This window comes from Canis lupus, chromosome 17 (assembly GCF_048164855.1).
Source record: "Canis lupus baileyi chromosome 17, mCanLup2.hap1, whole genome shotgun sequence".
Taxonomy (NCBI): domain Eukaryota; kingdom Metazoa; phylum Chordata; class Mammalia; order Carnivora; family Canidae; genus Canis; species Canis lupus.
The window spans coordinates 10,307,953-10,329,539 of NC_132854.1; the positions used below are offsets into that span (position 1 = coordinate 10,307,953).

The 21,587-nt window shown below is 35.7% G+C and overlaps 1 protein-coding gene across 5 annotated transcripts in view; it reads left to right on the top strand.

The window, feature by feature from the left end:
- Nucleotides 1–21,587, top strand: part of NALCN (sodium leak channel, non-selective) — a 320,799-nt gene that overhangs the window by 22,987 nt on the left and 276,225 nt on the right. The gene's annotated exons all lie outside the window — the stretch shown is intronic.

Genomic DNA, 21,587 nt, shown 5'->3' on the forward strand with positions numbered 1-21,587 from the left:
CCATACTGAGGTTTTTAAAAATAGGGCATAACTCCAGAATTGGTGAAAATATGATGTATAAGAATATTTAAAACGTCAAATAAATTGTGTAAGACACAAAGCCTTGGGATATCCAGGAAGGAGGAAGATAGTCCGACTGGCCAGCTTCATGGCCAGAGTAGGGTCAGTTATGTCACCTACAGGTGAACTCATGGCCCTGGCACTGTGGTTGGCCCAAGCTTGGCACCTGTGAATTTATGGGATGCAGAATAAATGTTATATGATCAAATTACAATGTGACGATATTCAGGATGTCATTAACCTGAAGTGTTCTAAAGATATAAAGGAGTGAAAAGAAAGGACATGATGTGGAAAGCAGGAGTATAAGAAGAGGAAGGTATGGCATGCAATTGGCACTATGGAGAGATAAGAAATAACAAGAAAAAGGAAAAGAAGGAAAAAGCAAAGGAAGAAAAGTTCTGTCAGAGGATATCCCTTCTATATACTACTAACCTTCACACAGAGGATAAAAATATATAGATGATACTGTCTCTCTAAAGTATTTGAAATTATGCTATTTAGGAAGCCATTGGTATAAGGAAATAGCAGTATGGATATAAGGGTTTACAAATGATAGATTTGACTCAAATCTTAGCTTTCCTTTACTGGCTGTATCAGCATCTCTAGTTACATAATTTTGGTGGTAAAGGGCTTTATTTTGTACTAGGATTTTAAGAATCTAATGAGATGATGCATAACATGAAGTTACTCATGGCTCAGTGATTCTCTTTATATGTAATTCATTGTGTGTTATTCTTAAAAGAGAGGGATCACAGTCAATGCATTACTCTTTTCATTTTTACCTTTTAAAAATCTTTTTATTTTTTTATTCTTAAAATTTATTTATTTTTCATTTTTTATTAAGTTCAGTTGGCCAACATATAGTATAACACCCAGTGCTCATATCATCAAGTACCCTCCTCAGTGCCCATCACCCAGTTACCCCAATCCCCCACTGACCTCCCCTTCCAACCCTTTGTTTGTTCCCCAGAGTTAGGAGTATCTCATGGTTTGTCTCCCTTTCTAATTTTTCCCACTCGGTTCCCCGCCTTTCCCTTATAGTCCCTTTCACTATTTCTTATATTCCACATATGAGTGAAACCATATGATTGTCCTTCTCCAATTGACTTATTTCACTCAGCATAATGCCCTCCAGTTCTATCCACATCAAAGCAAATGGTGGGTATTTGTCTCTTCTGATGGCTGACTTAATATTCCTATATATATATATATCACATATTTTTTAATATTTTATTCATTTATTCATGAGAATACACAGAGAGGAGAGAGAGAGAGATGCAGAGACACAGGCAAAAGGAGAAGCAGGCTCCACTCAGGGAGCCCAATGTGGAACTCGATCCCGGGTCTCCAGGATCACACCCTGGGCTGAAGGCGGCGCTAAACTGCTGAGCCACCCAGGCTGCTCTATATATCACATCTTTAACCATTCATCTGTTGAAGGACATTGTGGCTCCTTCCACAGTTTGGCTATTGTGGACATTGCTGCTATAAACACTGGGGTGCAGGTGTCCCGGCGTTTCACTGCATCTGTATTTTTGGGGTAAATCCCCAGCAGTGCAATTGCTGGGTCATAGGGCAGTTCTATTTTTAACTCTTTGAGGAACCTCCACACAGTTTTCCAGAGTGGCTGCACCAGTTCACATTCCCACCAACAGTGCAAGAGGGTTCCCCTTTCTCCACATCCTCTCCAACATTTGTTGTTTGCTGTCTTGTTACTTTTCACCATTCTCACTGGCGTGAGGTGGTATCTCATTGTGGTTTTGATTTGTATTTCCCTGATGGCAAGTGATGCAGAGCCATTTTCTCATGTGCTTGTTGGCCATGTCTAGGTTTTCCTCTGTGAAATTTCTGTTCATATGTCTTTTGCCCATTTCATGAATGGATTGTTTGTTTCTTTGCTGTTGAGTTTAATAAGTTCTTTATAGATCTTTATAGATCTGGGATACTAGCCCTTTATCTGATATGTCATTTGCAGGTATCTTCTCCCATTCTGTAGGTTGTCTGTTATTTTTGTTGATGCTTTCTTTTGTTGTGCAGAACCTTTTTATCCTGATTAAGTCCTAATAGTTCATTTTTGCTTTTGTTTCCCTTGCCTTCATAGATATATCTTGCAAGAAGTTACTGTGGCCAAGTTCAAAAAGGTTATTGCCTGTGTTCTCCTCTAGGATTTTGATGGATGCTTGCCTCACATTTAGATCTTTCATCCATTTTGAATTTACCTTTGTGTCTGGTATAAGAGAATGGTCTAGTTTCATTCTTCTGTTTGTGGATGTCTAGTTTTCCCAGCATCATTAATTGAATAGACTGTCCTTTTTCCAGTGAATATTCTTTCCTGCTTTGTCAAATATTAACCATAGAGTTGAGGGCCCATATCTGGGTTCTCTATTCTGTTCCATGGACTTATGCATCTGTTTTTCTGTCCGTACCATACTGTCTTGATGATCACAGCTGTGTAATACAGCTTGAAATCTGGCATTGTGATACCCCCGGCATTGGTTTTCTTTTTCAATATTCCCCTGGCTATTAGGGGTCTTTTCTGATTCCACACAAATCTTTAGATTATTTGTTCCAACTCTGTGAAGAAAGTCCATGGTATTTTGATAGGGATTGCATTGAACCTGTAAATTGCCCTGGGTAGCATAGACATTTTCACAATATTTATTCTTCCAATGCATATGCATGGAATGTTTTCCCATCTCTTTGTGTCTTCCTCAATTTCTTCCAGAAGTGTTCTGTAGGGTATAGATCCTTTACCTCTTTGGTTAGGTTTATTCCTAGGTATCTTATGCTTTTAGATGCAATTGTAAATGGGATTGACTCCTTAATTTCTCTTTCTTCAGTCTCATTGTTGGTGTATAGAAATGCAACTGATTTCTGGGCATTGGTCTTGTATCCTGCCATGTTGCTGAATTGCTGTATGAGTTCTAGCAATCTTGGGGTGGAGTCTTTTGGGTTTTCTATGTAGAGTATCATGTCATCTGCGAAGAGGGAGAGTTTGACTTCTTTGCCAATTTGAATGCCTTTTATTGCTTTTTGTTTTCTGATTGTGGAGGGTAGGGCTTCTAGCACTAGGTTGAATAACAGTGGTGAGAATGGACATCCCTACCATGTTCTTGATCTTAGGGGAAAGGCTCTCAGTTTTTCCCCATTGAGAGTGATACTCACTGTGGGCTTTTCATAAATGGCTTTTAAGATACTAAGGAATGTTCCCTCCATCCCTACACTTTGAAGAGTTTTAATCAGGAATGGATGCTGTATTTTGTCAAGTGCTTTCTCTGTATCTATTGAGAGGATCATATGGTTCTTGTTTTTTTCTCTTCTTGATGTGATCTATCATGTTGATTATTTTACAAGTGTTGAATCACCCTTGCATCCGGGGGATAAATCCTACTTGGTCATGGTGAATAATATTCTTAATGTACTGTTGGATCCTATTGGCTAGTATCTTGTTGAGAATTTTTGCATCTGTGTTCATCAGGGATATTATTCTATAATTCTCCTTTTTGGTGGAGTCTTTGTCTGGTTTTGGAATTAAGGTGATGCTGCCCTCATAAAATGAGTTTGGAAGTATTCTGTCCCTTTCTATCTTTCAAAACAGCTTTAGTAGAATAAGTATTGTTTCTTCTTTTTTTAATAATAAATTTATTTTTTATTGGTGTTCAATTTGCCAACATTTGATGGAATTCCCCTGGGAAGCCATCTGGCCCTGGACTTTTGTGTCTTGGGAAGTTTTTGATGACTGCTTCAATTTCCTCGCTGTTTATTCATCTGTTCAGGTTTTCTATTTTTTCCTGTTCTAGTTTTGGTAATTTGTGGTTTTCCAGAAATGCATTCATTTCTTCTAGATTGCCTAATTTGTTGGCATATAGCTGCTCATAATACATTTTAAAAACTGTTTATATTTCCTTGGTATTGGCTGTGACTCTCCTCTTTCATTTGTGATTTTATTAAATTGAGTCTTTTTTCATTTTAATAAGGCCGGCTAAGGGTTTATCTATCTTATTAATTCTTTCAAAGAACCAACTCCTGGTTTTGTTGATCTATTCTACAGTTATTCTGGTCTCTGGTTCATTGAGTTCTGCTCAAATCTTTATTATCTCTTCTTCTGCTTGGTGTAGACTTTACTTGCTGTTCTTTCTCCAGTTCCTTTAGGTGCAAGGTTAGCTTGTGTATTTGAGTTTTTTCCAATCTTTTGAGGGAGGCTTGTATTGCAATGTATTTCCCTCTTAGGACTGCTTTTGCTATATCCCAAAGGTTTTTAACAGTTGTATTTTCATTTTCATTAGCATCCATGAATCTTTTTAATTCTTCTCTAATTTCCTGGTTGACCCATTCATCTTTTAGTAGGATGCTCTTTAACCTCCATGTGTTTGAGTTTCTTCCAAATTTCTTCTTGTGATTGAGTTCAAGTTTCAAATCATTGTGGTCTGAGAATATGCAGGGGACAATCCCAATCTTTTGGTATCAGTTGAGACCTGATTTGTGACCCACTATGTAGTCTATTATGGAGAAAGTTCTATGTGCATTTGAGAAGAATGTGTATTCAGTTGCATTTGGATGGAAAATTCTGTATATATCTGTGAAATCTATTTTGTCCAGTGTATCATTTAAGGCCCTTGTTTTTTTTTTAGTAATGTTCTGCTTAGAATATCTGTCATTTGTTGAAAGTGCCGTTTGAGGTCTCCTACTATTAGTGTATTATTATTTAAGTATGTCTTTACTTTGGTTATTAATTGATATACTTGGCAGCTCCCATATTAGGGGCATAAATATTCATAATTGTTAGGTCCTCTTGTTGGATAGATCCTTTAAGTATGATATAGTGTCCCTCTTCATTTCTTACTACAGTCTTTGGGATAAACTTTAATTTATCTGATATGAGGATTGCTACCCCAGCTTTCTTTTAAGGACCATTTGAATGGTAAATGGTTCTCCACCCCTTCATTTTCAGGCTGGAGGTGTCCTTAAGACTAAAATGAGTCTCTTGTAAATAGCATATAGATGGGTCTTGCTTTTTTATCCAGTCTGATACCCTCCGTCTTTTGATGGGATCATTTAGCCCATTCACGTTCAGAGTAACTACTCAGAGTAACTATTGAAAGATATGAATTTAGTGCAATCATGTTACCTATTCAGTCCCTGTTTTTGTGGATTGTTTCTTTGGGCTCCCTCTTTCTTTTACATAGTCCCCCTTAATATTTCTTGCAGATCCAGTTTTTTTTTCAGTTTCTGCCTATCGTGGAAGTGCTTTATCTCTCCTTCTATTCTGAATGAGAGCCTTGCTGGATAAAGTATTCTTGGCTTCATGTTCTTCTCATTTAGGACCCTGAATATATCATGCCAGCCCTTTCTGGCCTGCCAGGTCTCTGTGGAGAGGTCTGATGTTAATGTTATATTTCTCCCCATATAAGTTAAGGATCTCTTGTTTCACATTGCTTTAAGAATTTTTTCTTTACCTTTGAAATTTGCAAGTTTCACTATTAAATGTCGAGGTGTTGAATGGTTTTTATGAATTTTTTTGGGGGGTCCTCTCTATCTCTTGGACCTGAATGCCTGTTTCCTTCCCCCAATTTGGGAAGTTCTCAGCTATGATTTGTTTAAATACACTTTGTGGTCCTCTCTCTCTCTCAGCCTCTTCTGGAATCCCAATTAGACATATATTCTTCCTTCTCCAGCTATCACTTATTTCTCTAAGCCTTTTCTCTTGGGCTTTTATTGTTTTTCTCTTTTTTCCTCAGCTTCCTTCCTTACCATCAACTTCTCTTCTATGTCACTCACTCTCTCTTCCACCTCATTAACCCTAGCAGTTAGGACATCCAGTTTGGATTGCATCTCGTTTAATTTATTTTTAATTTCAGTCTGATTAGATCTTAATTCCGCAGTAACGAAGTCTCTAGAGTCCTTTACACTTTTTTCCAGAGCCACCAGTAGCTTTATAATTGTACTTCTGAATTGAATGTCTGACATCGTATTTAAATCCAAATTCTGTAACTCTGTGGCAGAGAGTATTGTTTTCGGTTTTTTTCTTTTGTGATAAATTCTTCCTTCTAGCCATTTTGTTCAGTGCAGAGTGGCTGTATGAGCGGTCTGAGTCAAAAATATCAACCACAACCTAAATAAAATACACCCTAGATGCTTCCAAAGAGGTTAGAGACCAGAAAATAAAAGAAAAAGAACAGAGCAAAATAAAAGGACTGCTAAAGTGAAAAACAAATTTTAAAACAAAGTAATAAAAATAACACAAAACACAAAAACAAATAAGAAGAAAAAAGAAAAGAGGAAAAAGGGGGGATGGTGGTAGTGAGGAAGTGGTAGTGGAGAGGGAATGTAGTCTACCTGGGGTGTCCTAGAAGATGATCCTCTTGGTTCTTTTTTTAATTTTTTGATCCTCTAAGTTCTGAGTGTGTTTTGTTTTGTATATTAGAAGATGCTCAATCCCAAATTTATATAAACCAGCAATACTTATATAAAGCCTCAACACTGAACACAAAAACATAAACAAGATAAAAGAGGGGGGCAGAATAGGAAGGAAGAGAGAATATTATCTCACAGAATGAACCAACACATTATTCCACTTGGTTCTGAATGCATGTTGGTTGTGTTTTAGAGGGTACTAACTTCCACCATTGTAAAACAAAACGAGGCAGGAAAACCAAAAACCAAAAAACAAATGCCCATATCTCGTATATGTACCAGAAATAAACTGAATACATTGAAGGGAATCCAGAAGTGAAAAATATATCTAAGACATGTAATTGTAGAAAAATGAAAGTCAAAAAGGAAAAAAAATTAAAAATGACGAGCTGATAAAATATTGTAGTCAAGGTGGGAAAAGACAAAAAATATTGGAAATTTTTAGTCAGATATAAAAACAAGTCGTAATGGAAAAGGAAACAAAAAAAGAAAAATAAGGGACCCTCTAGGTCTATATACTATTTTCCCTAGATTTTCCCTCAGTTCTGGAGCTTTCCAGGGCTTATTGGTCAAGTACTTGCTCTTCCCCTATTCTTCCAGCTGGTCTTCTGGGGGAGGGCCTGCTGTGCTCTCAGGTGTGTGTGCTATTTACCTCATGAAGCCTCTGTTCCCTAGCAGCCCGCCTCTCCCAGGTGCAAGGTGAAACAAAGAGGAAAAAAATTGCAGCGGCCAGCTCTCCAGCTCTGGAGTCAGCTCCCCGAGAGTAACTAACCACAGTCTCCCAGTCCACACTGGCCTGACTCTCAGTAGGGGGGTGGGGGGCAGAGGCGCAGGAGTGCTGACCTGCACAGCTTGGGGGCACCCAGTGACAGGAGAGTTCTCACTGTCCTGTGCCCGATTTCCCTGCTGAGCACTTTTCTGGCAGGGAAAACTCCAGCGTGGATTTTTAAAGTTCCCGCTTCTTCAGGGCTGGGCTTTCCTGCCCTGGAGGCTTTTCACTGCCCCACTTTAGCCCTGCTCCTCGCACTGCCCACTTTATTCTTTTTTATTTTTTTTCACCTTCTTCCCTTGTTAGAAGTGAAAACTTTTCTCTCTATAGCATTCTAGCTGTTCTCTCTTTAAATCTCAGATCGAATTCATTGGTGTTCAGGATGTTTTAAAAGCTATCTAGGTAACTAGTATCTAGTTTGTGGGACCAGGTGAATTGAGGACCCCTACTCTTCTGCCATCTTCCCCCTCCCTCCTAAAACCCTTTTTATCATGGAAAATTTTAAGTTTACACAGAAGTAGAGGTTATAGTTGTCATGAATCCCTGTAACTCAGTATCAACAGTTATCAGTAGTGGCCAGTTCTTTTCATTTTAGAGCAAATCTGAAAATTCAGATTTGAAATGTCAGAAGTAACTCCTTATGCATTACTGAGCGATAAACATTCTTTTTAACATAACCATCATGCCATTATTGCATCTAGCAAAATTAACAATTTCTTAATATATGCCAGTACCCAAGTCATAGAGGTATTTCCCCAATTGTCTCAAACATTTCTTTTTGTATTAAGGTAGCTTCTTTGAATCAGGATTCAAACAAGCTTCACAAAGTGTGTTTGTTATATTTTTAAATTCTGTTTAAATCTCTTTATGCCGATTAGTTCTCAGCCCCACATATCCTGCAAAAAAAAAATTTTTTTTTTGGATCCATTGGGAAAATGAGTCTTGTAGAACATTCTACATTCTAGATATAGCTAATTGCTTCCTGGTAGTTCTGTTATTAGTTTATGTATACTCTATATTCTCTGAACCATTTTGACTTTGACCAGTGATGTACACAGGTGCCTCTTTCCCCAAATGGTCACCACAAAATAGTTTGTAAAACTTTTGGATATTTGCCAATCTGATGGTTGAGAAATGGTAACTCAGTGTAGTTTTAAATTTCCCTTTTCAGAGTGAGGTTGAACCTGATGGTATACAAAGACCATTTTCAAATTGTTACTATTTTTCACTCAAGTTTTAGGCATTTTTTGTGTTGGGAATATTAGTTCTTTGTGACATAAATTGCATTTACTTTAAGCATTTATCATTTTTCTTTGCTCATGGCTTTTTTGGTCACACACATTTCTTCCTATTCCAAATCATAAGCTCTCTTTCCATTCTGTTGAGTCTTACAGGACTGTTTGATACTTCTCCTTATATGCATTTTACACATTTTTTGTAATGTTTATATTTTGGTATTTATTTCATCTTTTTGCTGTCAATATGGAGTCTTATCTTCTATTAAGTATTCTAATTTGCTATTATTATTTTAAATGAAGACTTTTGATTTTTATATGTTAATATTATTTCCTGCTACTTTTCTAAATTTACTAAATTCTTATATTACTTATAGTAGTTTTTCCATTAATATTTTTGGTATTTCCATATCTTTATAGCATATAGAAATAAATACAGATTTGTCTTTTTATTTTCAATTCAGATGCCTATAATTGCTTTCACTTATTTAATTGGGTTAGCTCAATTTCAAATAGTATTAGAGGCAGTGAACATCTTTGTTTAACCTTAGAACATCTCTAAAATTTCCTTATTAAGTAATTTGAAGGATTAGGGTTTGAATAATATATATTTTATCAGATTAAGAGAATATTCCAATTTTTGAATTTTGTATCATGAATAGCTTTTAAAATTTGTTGATTATTTTTCTTTTAAGCTCTTATAATAGGGTAGATTTCCTAATATTGAACCATCCTTACGTTCCTAGAAAACACTGAGTTGAGTCATGACAGTTTTATTCTAGTTTAATGTGCTATTTGATGATATTTGTTATTTTGTTCCTTGTTTTAATTTTGTCTAATCTTCGTCAGGTTTTGATATTAGATTTTCCATGTGTGCATATACTCCTATGCTCTAAAATAGTCTGAATCATCTTTAAATTGTTATAACTTTAAAAGTTTGGTATAAATCTCCTATGAAACCATCTGGTCCTAGTGCTTTTTTTTGGTAGGACTCCTTTCTGTTTCTGTGTCTTCTATGGAAGTTGTTCTGTTGAGACTTGCTTGGTCTGTGGAGTCTCTTTGGTGAAGTATACTTTCTTATGAAGTTATCCACTATTTAGTTTGTTTCATTTATTAACAGAAGATTGCTTACAATAATTTTAATTTCTCTGGTTTGTATTTTCTCTGAATTTTGAATTTTTTGTGAGATTAGACTTTCTTTTAGCTGGCTTGGCTAGCATTGTTTGTTTTGTTTCATTTTGCTTTATTTTTTTAAAGATTTTATTCGTTTATTTGAGAGAGAGCATGGTGGGGCCAGTAGAGGGAGAGGGAGAAGCAGACTCCTCACAGAGCAAGGAACTCGACATTCAGGGCTCCATCCCAGAACCCAAAGATCATGACCTGAACCAAAAGCAGACACTTAATCAACTGAACCACCCAGATACCCTTCATTTTATTTTAGATTAGCCAATTGTTTTACTTATCTTACTGATTTTTAAAAAGTACTAGCTTATTCATTCATTCTCACTCATTAATTTTTGCTTTTACCTTTCTTTCTTTCTTTCTTTCTTTCTTTCTTTCTTTCTTTCTTTCATTTTTTTATTTATTTACTCTACTTTTTTCAGTCTATTTCTAGATTTCTTAAGGTGTTTCACATTTTCATTTCTTGAGGTTCTTAAATATGTTACTTCATCGTTTTTGGTATAAATCTGGCTGTGAGAATGTTTTTTTCCTTCTATGTGATGTGATCTTTTCTCTTAAATATTGAGAGTCTTTACATTTATTAGTGAACTCAGCAGAGTTATGAGAATGTGTCTTTTGTTGACTGTTATGGGATATACTCATCACATGATATTTATTTTATTTTATTCTGCTTCATTGTTCTTCAGGATTTCTTTTATAGTCCAGTTACACCAGATCATGTTTTAGTCATTTATTTCCATCATTTTCTTAATGTGTTTTTTATTTTTTTCCATTTTATTTCTTCTGTATTCTGTTTCCCTTACTGTATGTACTCCCCATGCTGTCTTTTCAATCGTGTGTTCCTTTGAGTTTACTTCTCCATCTAAAATGATTTTTTTTCCATTTCTTTCTAATTCTGATGATCTCCTGAACACTTCTCTGTCTTTTTTTCCAGTCTCCTGTTATTTAGACATCATTTCTTTGCTTCCCTGTTTCCAGTTTTGTGGCACTTTTGTAGCATCTATTTTTAATTTTTTTTTGATAACTGTTATATTCTACTACAGTTTTTATCTGCTTTGTATGTTTACTTTTTTGTGTGTCTTATATTTTTATATGTTATTGGGTTCTTCTACATATTTATATGGACTTGATCATACATATTATATATAATCATAATATATGATTATGATATATTCATAAGGACTTGATCATCATCCTTTTGTTTTATTACCTTTCTTGCTATTGTTCATTTGAAATGGAGTTTCTCCTGCTTAATGGGTAGAGTAACTTCCATACATTATCAGTTTGAGGGTTCCTTCCTCTGTTGTTACCATGAAGTGTAAAATATATAGCTTCTCTTTACAGCAACCATCCCAGGTCTGGGCTGTGCCTCCTCTGGACAGCTGGCCCTCTTATCAAACCCTTGATCTCCTCTGTCCCTCTCATTCCTGCCCTAGCCAATTTGGATTCTACTCCAGGAATTTTTCTTTAGCTTGGGTCTCTGGTCTCCTAGAAAGGAGTTTTTATTAGATCCACTTGGAAGATTAGGATATTCTTTGTAGACTGCTATGTTACATTTCTAAGAATTTTACCATTTATTCTCAGGTTCACTCTCTGAGACTTCCACTAAGTGTTTTGCTAGTATTTGTTAGTAGTTTTGGTGCTGTGAAAATCTTGGATCAGCCACAACTTCCCTGCATGCTTTCCCTCTACACCTTCCCCAAACTGGGGTCTTGAGTAGGTATTACTATTGTCAATAGTTTGATCTTCATTTTGGAACACATTATCAGTTAGTTTTATTCAAGACTATGTCTGTGGATATGTTTCTCTATGCTATCTCACTTGCTTTGTTTTCTTAGGAAATTTGGGAAATTCAAAAAAACTCCCATCGTGATCTTACCCAAATTAAAGTCAACTGCTTAACCTTTATAGTAGTTTATTTAGCATATACTTTGTGTTAGACACATTATGACCAAAAAAAAAAAAAAACAAAAAAAACAAAAAACAAATTCTGGCTGTACTTTTTTTTTTTTTTTTTTTTTTAAGAAAGTGGTAGGGACACCTCCTGGGTACATTGAGTGAATGAGGCACTGGGAAATTGAGCTTCAAAAGTGTACTCCAGGAAGCTCTGCACTCAGGGCTGCAATGACCTCAGCTCAGATCACACCTGTGAACAGTGTGGTCCACATACTACCACTGCTGACACTGTGGACATTGCTCCAGGCCATCTCTGTCTTTCTCCTTAGAAGTCAATGTTCATAGTTCTGAGAGTGCATATCTGATTGGCCAGATTACATTAGGATCTGGAGGAGAAGTCTTGGGAGGAAATGCAGTTCGATGCACCTGATAGTGAAGAGATAAAGGACAGGAGTGAGCTTGGAAGTTTGTCTGCGGATGCATTTATTAATTTCTCGAGTGCTGCTCTCAAAGAATTTGTTATTGCCTGACTTCTGTCCTCTGATTTCATTGTCGTAGTGGCTTTTAAACAGAGATCACAAATACTTTGGAGTTTGTATTAGTTACCTACTTCTTCCATACTAACAACAAACAAGGGCTTAAAACAACAGAAATTTATTGTCTCACAGTTCTGGAGGCCACAGGTCCAAAACTAGAATGTCAGCAGACCCATGATCTTTCTGAAGATTCTAGGGGAAAGGGGAAAACAAACCTCTCCTTGGTCTTCCTCACTTTAGATGGCCCCCAGCAGTTTTTGACATTCCTCAGCTTGTAGCTGTATTGCTTCAGTTTCTGCTCCTGTCTTCACATGAACTTCTTCTTTCCCTGTGTATCCTCTCCTCCTCTTTTAAGGATACTAGTCATTGGATTTAGGGCTCACCCTAATTTAGCATGACCTCATCATAACTAATTGCATCTTCGAAAGGCCTTATTTCCATATAAGGTCACATTCTGAGGTTCTGATTGGACATGGATTTGGGGGGCACACTGTTCAACTCACTGCAGACTTAGTTTCAGCTAGCCGCTTGACCAACCAGCTGGTTGCTATTGTCAGATTTTATAAGAAGCTTTGAAAAAAACTTTCTGAAGTTTATATGGTAATTCACAGAAAATTGGGGTAGAAATACAAAAGAGAAATTCAGTTCAGGATTTGAACTTGAAAGAAACCATCAAAGCCACAGTAATCTTAATGTATTTGCCAAGAAACAAGTAAACTCAGAGAAACACCGAGAGCCTATTGTGAGTACAGTGAGCATGGGCCCCAGGAAAGGCAGCATGGCCGTAGTATGTGATCCACAGCCCACTAGGAAAAGATGTTGATTTATGGGTACAGTGGGCACCTTCCATGCCTCATCCAGTAGATTTCAGTTGTAATTTGAAGATAATCTGGGTCTTTCACAAAATTGCTAGACCAGATACTCTGAGCATTAGGTTTAGATATGTCAAGGTGCCCCAAATTGATAGCTAAACCAGGAGGTCAGCTCAGAGGACTTGAGGTTTTGTGCAGGTGCCACTGTAACTTCACTCTCAGCACAGCCTAGCCCTGTTTTGAATTCTATGATTCTCCAGAGGGCCTTGGATGACCCCAGGGCTTGTGTGCATTGGTCATTCAGGCAATGGCAATCTTTGAATATTCATTGGGATTATAAATCACCATGTGTTGATTTGAGATTCCAACTTGAATGAACAAAAGCATGACATTTCCTAGAATAAAAGTTTTGTTTTCTGAAGTTATTTAATAAATTAAGACTTGGATTTCACATCATGAGCATGACAGTAGACATTGCAATATCAGAGTCTAATGATGAAGAGAACAGAGGTGGACTGAATATATTCATACCAAGTGAACTGAGCACCAAATGAACAAAGGTTTTAAAAGTTCAAATATTAAAAGTTGCAGCAATCATTAAATAATAAAATATTTGATTTATGACCAGGTTGTTTTTGAAACACTCTTAGTCCCGTCTAGTATTTTCTGATTTCCATCAATATTTGGATGATGAGCTGTTGACTAAAACTAAAAGTGTTGTTTTAATTTTCAATCTGTAAGAATTTAAAATTGAAAATTAACATCAAATACAGTTTTTCTGTTTTTAATTTAGGAATTCTTGGATTAAACACAAATATAATGCAGATTTTAGTAATACTGTCATGCTAACATTATCTGGAAATTATCATTGCAGCCTCATATCTTATTAAAACTAATATTCAGTGTTCAAATGCCATCTCAGATTTGGGTTAAATATAATTAAATAGGAAGTCTTATTATCCTGAACCAGGCTTTAAATTTATCATCTTATTGAATTTTCACCCTTGGGCCCCCCCCGTCCCAGGTCATGAATTTGTTCTCATTTTTGTGATATACATTTCTGCAAACATGCATGTTATGGCAGACACAGACCAGAGTATATTGGACTTGAGATTACATTCTTGTATTTAAAACTTAACTTACTTTCCTTTGGATATATACTTAGAAGTGGGAATTCTGGATTATAAGGTAGTTCTGTTTTTAATTTTTTAGGAACTTCATAATTTAGAATGAGTGTACCAATTTACATTCTCTGCAACAATGCACAAGGGTTCCCTTTTTTCCACATCCTCCCCAACATTTGTCATCTGTTGTCTTTTTGATAAATCCTAACATGTGAAGTGATATCTTATTGTGGTTTTGATTTTCATTTTCCTGATTGTTAGTGAAGTCAAGTGCCTTTTCATATACTTCTTAGCCATCTAAATGTCTTTTTTAGAGAAATGTCTGTTGAGGTCCTTTGCCTTTTTAAAATCAAGTTGTTTATTTCTTTTTGCTATTGAGTTGTAAACATACACCAACAACGAAGTCATACACCTTGGGCAGCCCAGGTGGCTCAGCGGTTTAGCGCCGCCTTCAGTCCAGGTTGTGATCCTGGAGACCTGGGATCGAGTCCCATGTCAGGCTTCCTGCATGAAGCCTGCTTCTCCCTCTCTCTGCCTGTGTCTCTGCCTCTCTCTCTCTCTCTCTCTGTGTGTGTGTGTGTCTCATGAATAAATAAATAAAATCTTAAAAAAAAATAAAGTGGCATACCTTTAAAAAAACAAGTTGTACACCTTAATATATATGACTTACAATTTTGGATTATATACTAAAGCTGGAAGCAAACCATAAACTTTTCATAAAGGCTTAGTTTTAGAAAAATAGCATCTGTTACAGTACATTTGTGTTGCTAATTTAATTTTTTGACTCCATATTTTTGTATTTGTATATTTGTTTTGGTTTACAGTTGCATGAGAAAAGTGTAGGCATTTAAGTTACTCCATAATAAAACATAACAGCCTGTATAGGGGCTGTATGATAATTTTTTAGAGGATCTCATGTTACTCAAGTTTGAATTACTATGCTCTCAGTTAACCCTACTATATATTTTTAAACATTTATGAAGCACCTGTCTGCTAAAAAACTTATTTTTCATAAAATATTTCCATATGGTTTCCACCTTAATTCATTTTCCAATAGTACTACAGTTACCACTCATTCAACTTTTTAGTGTCTTTACCCAGAAATTTTGCAAATACGTGCTGTGTTTGTTCACTTGTAGGACTTCTGTGTTTTTCCCATACATATATGGGCTCATTTTGAATATATATATATATATATATATATATATATATACACATATACACACATATCTTGTGTTTTAAGCATCAGGTTGCACTTTTCTTAACAAGTTTTCACATTGTTTGTAACACAGCTGTACAATTATTTTGAATGGAAATCATACTATATGCACTGATTTCCAACTAATATATTTCTGTGGAACAGTCAGATTTAGTTATTCAGTGAGTAACACCGGTATGTCATATGACTTCTATGGAAGACAACATGTCAGTCGATGTACATATATATCAGAGATTTGGGGAATGCTTGTTTTTTATTTTTGAAAGAATGTTTTCAATGGATAAAACTATGTTAATCCATAGAAAATGCTTATAAAAGCAAACCAGTGTATTGTTGCTTATAATCATATACAGTGCTCTAACAGCATACCTAGTCTGCTTTAGCAACGTTATGGCACACCTGAAATTCATACCTAATGCTTAAGGTAATGTGATCTAATAATAACTTAGCTTGTAGAAGCATCTATAACAAACCAAACCAAGAAACTTTGTTTTTCAAAACAAACGTAGTAAAAAACAAACAAACAAAAAAACAAACATAGTGCAGCTATGACTTTCTAGTATTGCCCACTAATTTTATGGACCTCGTGTTTTGCCTAATATATTAAAATATGCATAAATATAAATTTAAGATACTTAAGATATAATAGAAATATAAGAGTTATGTTCTCAAACCCAAGTACAGTTGCCAAGTTTCCCTTTAATCATTCAGACATTGATTGGAAGACTTATTATAATGAGCTCACCACCCTCAAAGAGACAAAGAGCAGAGCCCTGTCCTCAGAGAATGGCTGGGCCACTTTATGGATCAGACCTATAAAGCACAAATAAGCACTCCACATTATCTGTGTCTGATCTATTCCAGCAAATATATTTCAGCATATTTTCAGAAAACTTGAGCCTATATTCCATCAATTTAAATAGGAAAACTAATAATGCATTACAGAAACCCCAACCAACTTCTCTAAATGTCACTAAATCACTCTCTAACACAAGATAACAATCCACTTGTACATTTCTGTATAATAAACAGCATTTAAAACACCTATCACTCAATTATTTGTACACATTAAATTCAGAAGTGGGTGTTTTGTATGCACCAAATGAAAGCGGGAGCGTGTGAACTTAATAAATAAGCAAATAAATAGTATATGAAAGGACTACCTACCATATTTGATTGAATCTATGTGGTCATCAGTAGTAAGATGAGGCATCACTTTACACTTCTTATGAAAGAAAAAGTTCTGCTAATTATACTTTGATTGTAAGATGTAAGATTGTAATTGATGCATTGATTACAAGATATATCCTAAATTTAGAAATGTTAAACTATGTTGGGGTGGGATGGGAGGGTAGTGTGTCTTAAAATTGATGAAATAAGATCAAGTGACTGAGTTGGGAGACTCCAGTCTTAGGTCCTGTGAAAAACTAACCTTCTCAGGGAAGATAGGGAAAAGGAAGATCGTGATGCACTTGACACTTACCTATTGTTAAGTGGATGATCAATGCCAGCACAAGATTGAGCTCAAAAGAACAACAGAGCTATACATGCATTGTACACTGTACCTTCTTACAGGATTTATGGGCAGCTTCAGTGTTTCCACTAACACACACGCTGATTCTTTATCATGGTTCTTCTAGTTACATAGTGATTTGGGACTTCAAAAAATTTTAAAGACAGTTCTTACCGGGACGTATTGTTTGAAAGATTTCACATCCTTTATAATGTTCCCCATGCTTGAAGGTATCTGCCAATTCATTCCCATTCCCTAATAATTTGTTTCTAATTACCTCCCCATTAATTCCTATTCTGAGAAGCATTCTAGCTCACCAGGTCCCTGGAGACAAAAATAAACCATTTGAGTGATAGATGTTTGTGGTATTGTAGGGCATTCCATGTATTGCAGACTGCAAAATCTGCAGACAATTATCAGTTGTCTATTTTTCATCTGGCAATATACCTAGGTAAAAGTAACATGCATGCTCTGAGCACTGTTGAAGTGATAAATAATAATGCTAAGGCACAGTGACAGATGGGCCCTGGGAACTGGGAACAATAAATCATGTGCTTGGAAAACTATACCAGGGCATATCATTTTGTAAATGCAAACTATATCCCTATAAATGTCTTCAGATAAATGTGTTTGGTTTCTCTGCTTATTAAATACTTGCATGGCAATTTAAGTGACTCTCTTATACTGCATAATTGATTGGCAGCCTCTGAGTGTTTACCTTTGTAAAAATTGACAGACAGCTCTTGAATAACTCCTCAGCCACCAGCATGCTGATTTCTGCTTATAGCTCTAGCATTCTCTCCATTTTTGTTGATGGAACAAGCAAATTAAAACCTTTCTGTCATATTTAGGTGTTAAAATTTCTTGAGTACCATGTGTATGAGGGTTTGGTTACATATTTTGGAAGTAGAGAAAAGGATCAGCTTATTATTTGCAAATATTATATAACTCAGGTATTAATACAGTAGAATTTTAAAAGAATATAGACATACTTCACCAATTATGGTTAAAAGTTTTTAACAAACAATCAAAAAGAGAATTTGGTAAATGTGTCAGACACAAAATATATTATGAGATTATATTTCAAAGCGTCAGGTTCAAAGTCTATATTTTATTTATTTAAAGTTATTTAGACTTATGAAGCCTTAGTGATTCTCAGTAATGATTAACATGATATAAATTTCAATTCAGTCATGTTTACAATTACATTATAGTGCACAAATTATGTATGCCTAGACCCAATTCCTGTTTGCTTGGCATGTCAGCTCTGTGTAGTCAAACGGTACGCATCCAGGAAATATCCAAAAGTTAATTTCATCTGTGGTTTTTCATGATAATACAGGGAAAAAGTCTTAACTTTAACATATTACCCAGAAAGATAATAATATATCTTTCTATCTTTGCCAGGAATCAAAGAATCATTTCTTTTAAGGAACAATACTAATTTCAATGAATGGATGTGTGATGGGATGCATTCAAGAGGCATATGAATGGACTTCTTACTATATACATTGTAATCTGCAGAAACTCTCTGAGATATTGTACAAATTCTTACCTAATTCATTCATTTAACATCTGCTATATGTCACACTCTGTGCTAGGAGCCTGAAATTGTCTAGTCTCAAGTTGTTACGAATCTTCAGAAAAGACTCAAATATTTATGATGGGGACAGACTATTTTTTTTTAATGTAGCACCAGAGAGTATGTTTACAGAAGATTTAAGTGGGAAACCCAAACTTCACAACTGGAATTGATAAACGGGAGGGAGTAAACTATAATTCATTCAACAACAGGTGGGAATTACAAAGGACAATTCTATAAGTTACACAATAGGAACAGTTTTTATACACATGAGCTGAGTGGCTGCTTGTTGCATTATGTGTGAGCTAAAGCATTAATCAGCCTAGGCTATGGCCAGATCAGAGTCTGGAGGAAAAAGTTGGCACCGACTTGGGAGAATTTTTCAGGAAGACAGACAAGCATGAAGAATAATGAGCACAGACTGGGTGGCTCAGTGGGTGAAGCATCCAACTGTTGGTTTCAGCTCAGGTCGAGATCTCAGAGTTGTGAGGTGGAGCCCATGTCAGGCTGGTAGCTCAGAGAGGAGTCTGCTTGTCGTTCTCCCTCTGCTCACTCCCTGCTCTCTCCCTCTCTGTCATAAATAAGTAAAAGTAAAAATAATTATTCTTTTTAAAAAAGAATAATGAACACTAAAAAGCAAAACTTAAAAATTAAAGTGGGGGGGTGAGAATCTGAGTGTTACTGGTTTTTGTGTCCTAGCTCGCTATACCACTGCTTATTAAAGGTTTTTATAATATTAAATGCCTCTTGGGAACATGAGCCAAAAAGTAATATACAAAACTTATGCCCAGTGGTTTATTTCACAAGTGGAAAGAAGCCAGTTCTAATTAACTATTACATACCATCTAGTGTGTGGTGGTCTTGTTGGCAACAGGTAAATGCCACAATGAATTCCTGGAAAGTCTAAAGCAGAGCACATTCCAAACAATGCAACTGAAATGTCTTCCTTTTCTAAAGATTTAACTTACTTATTCATGGAAGACACGCACAGAGAGGCAGAGACATAGGCAGAGGGAGAAGGAGGCTCCCCATAGGGAGCCTGATTTGGGACTTGATCTCAGGACCTCCCGGATCACGATCTGAGTCAAAGACAGATGTTCAACCACTGGGCCACCCAGGCATCCTGTGAAATGACTTCCTAATTCAGAAATAGTTTTCTGTGTTACATAGTGGAAGTTTTGCTAAGCCAGTTTATATAATGTGAGCTCATTTGAGTTAGCACTTTGTTTGCATACTTTATTTGTGATCCCCACCAGGGCTTTTAAAGTGATTTTAAATAACCTAACCTTTTATATAGCTTATAATATACTTTAGGTCATTGTGGCAACATCAATTTCCTTAGTAAACAAATATATAAAGTAAGTAAGAAATAAAAGTTCAGTCAACTCTATTTTGATAGCTTTATATTCTAAATTTGTGGGGCCCCAATTTGAAAAATTGACTTTATTTGTGCCAACTTAAGGGCAAGTTTTGTTAAAGCTAAAATGTTAAATCTTTTTTTTTTTTTTAATTTTTATTTATTTATGATAGTCACACAGAGAGAGAGAGAGAGAGAGAGAGAGAGAGGCAGAGACACAGGCAGAGGGAGAAGCAGGCTCCATGCACCGGGAGCCCGATGTGGGATTCGATCCTGGGTCTCCAGAATCGCGCCCTGGGCCAAAGGCAGGCGCCAAACCGCTGCGCCACCCAGGGATCCCTGTTAAATCTTTTATAAGTTTAATTTTGAGAATCTATTTTAAAAAACATAATATTTGAACATCAGTTAAAGACATATACAGGTATAATGTGAATTTTCTTTCACAAGAACTATCATTGTTTATTCTCACTTTTACAGTTTAAATAATCCTAAATATAATGAGATCTCATCCTGTATCTTACTGAATGTAATTTGTTACTAAAGCAAGTTATGAGGAACAAAGGAGGTTAATTATAGTGATACTATGTATAATAATTTTTAATGACAGAAAAGAAATAAAATAATACTGTTTGGGGAAAATACCATATAAACTCATCCTGTTAGGGGTCTGTGTACCCAGTGATCCCAGTGATCCTTTTTCTGCCTAACATTTACTTTTAATCATTCCTATTTTTAAAATAGTTTCTTTTTTGGTCTTTTCTGTTTTTATTTCTTTTCTTTTTTAAAGTTTTTAAATTCCAGTTAGTTAACGTAGTGTAATATTAGTTTCAGGTGTACAATTTCTACCTGAAATACAACTTCTATATAACACCCAGTGCTCATCCCAAGTGCACTCCTGAATCCCCATCTCCTATTTCCTCCATCCGCCCCCCTCCCCCCACTCACCTCCCCTCTGGTGATCATCAGTGTGTTCTCTTTAGTTAAGGGCCTGTTTCTTGGTTTTCCTCTTTTTTCCCCTATTATTGTTTATTTTGTATCTTAAATCTTATATGTGTGTATATATGTATACACACCATTCATCAGTTGATGGACACTTGGGCTCTCTAATAATTTGGCTCTTGTAGATAATGCTGCTGTAAACATCAAGTGCACGTATCCCTTTGAATTAGTATTTTTGTATTCTTTGGGTGAATACCCAGTAGTGCAATTGCGGGATCACAGGGTGGTGAGGAATTTGAGAAAGGGGAATCTTCTATACTGTTGGTGGGAGTACAAACTGGTACAGCCACTCAGGAAGACAATATGGAGGTTCCTCAAAAAGTTAAAAATAGAACTACTCTAAAAGAGTTCTCTGCTGAGTCCCGTAAAAATTTCAGTTTTTGTGTTTGGAATTCTTTGCATTTTTAAAAACAATCACAGCTATGCCTAATTCTTAACAATCAAGTGATATTTTTCTCTTTCTGCCTAACATTCCAGTAAAAAAGTGTATTTTTTATTAAAAGTCAATTTGAAACTACATTTATTTTTCTTCATAATACTGATCAATATATATTGTATATTTAACATTTTTTAAACTGAGAATGTAAATCACATAAGGGCAGGAGTTTTTGTTTCTCTTTTCACTCCTGTAGCATTATTGCCTTAAACACTGTCAAGATCATGAAGGTATTCTATACATTGAGTGAATGAATGAATGAAGAGAACATTTGCTTGGTATATTAAGAAACTCAAGGGAATATTTAAAGTGTAACCTTAAATAATTTGTATTCATTATCTTGTGGGATATCCATTAAAATTAGGCTCAGAGAAAATTCAATTTTATATTGGCCGTATTCTATATTCAGATTCTAATTAATTTCTATTTTAAAAAAAAAAAGAAAAAAAATTT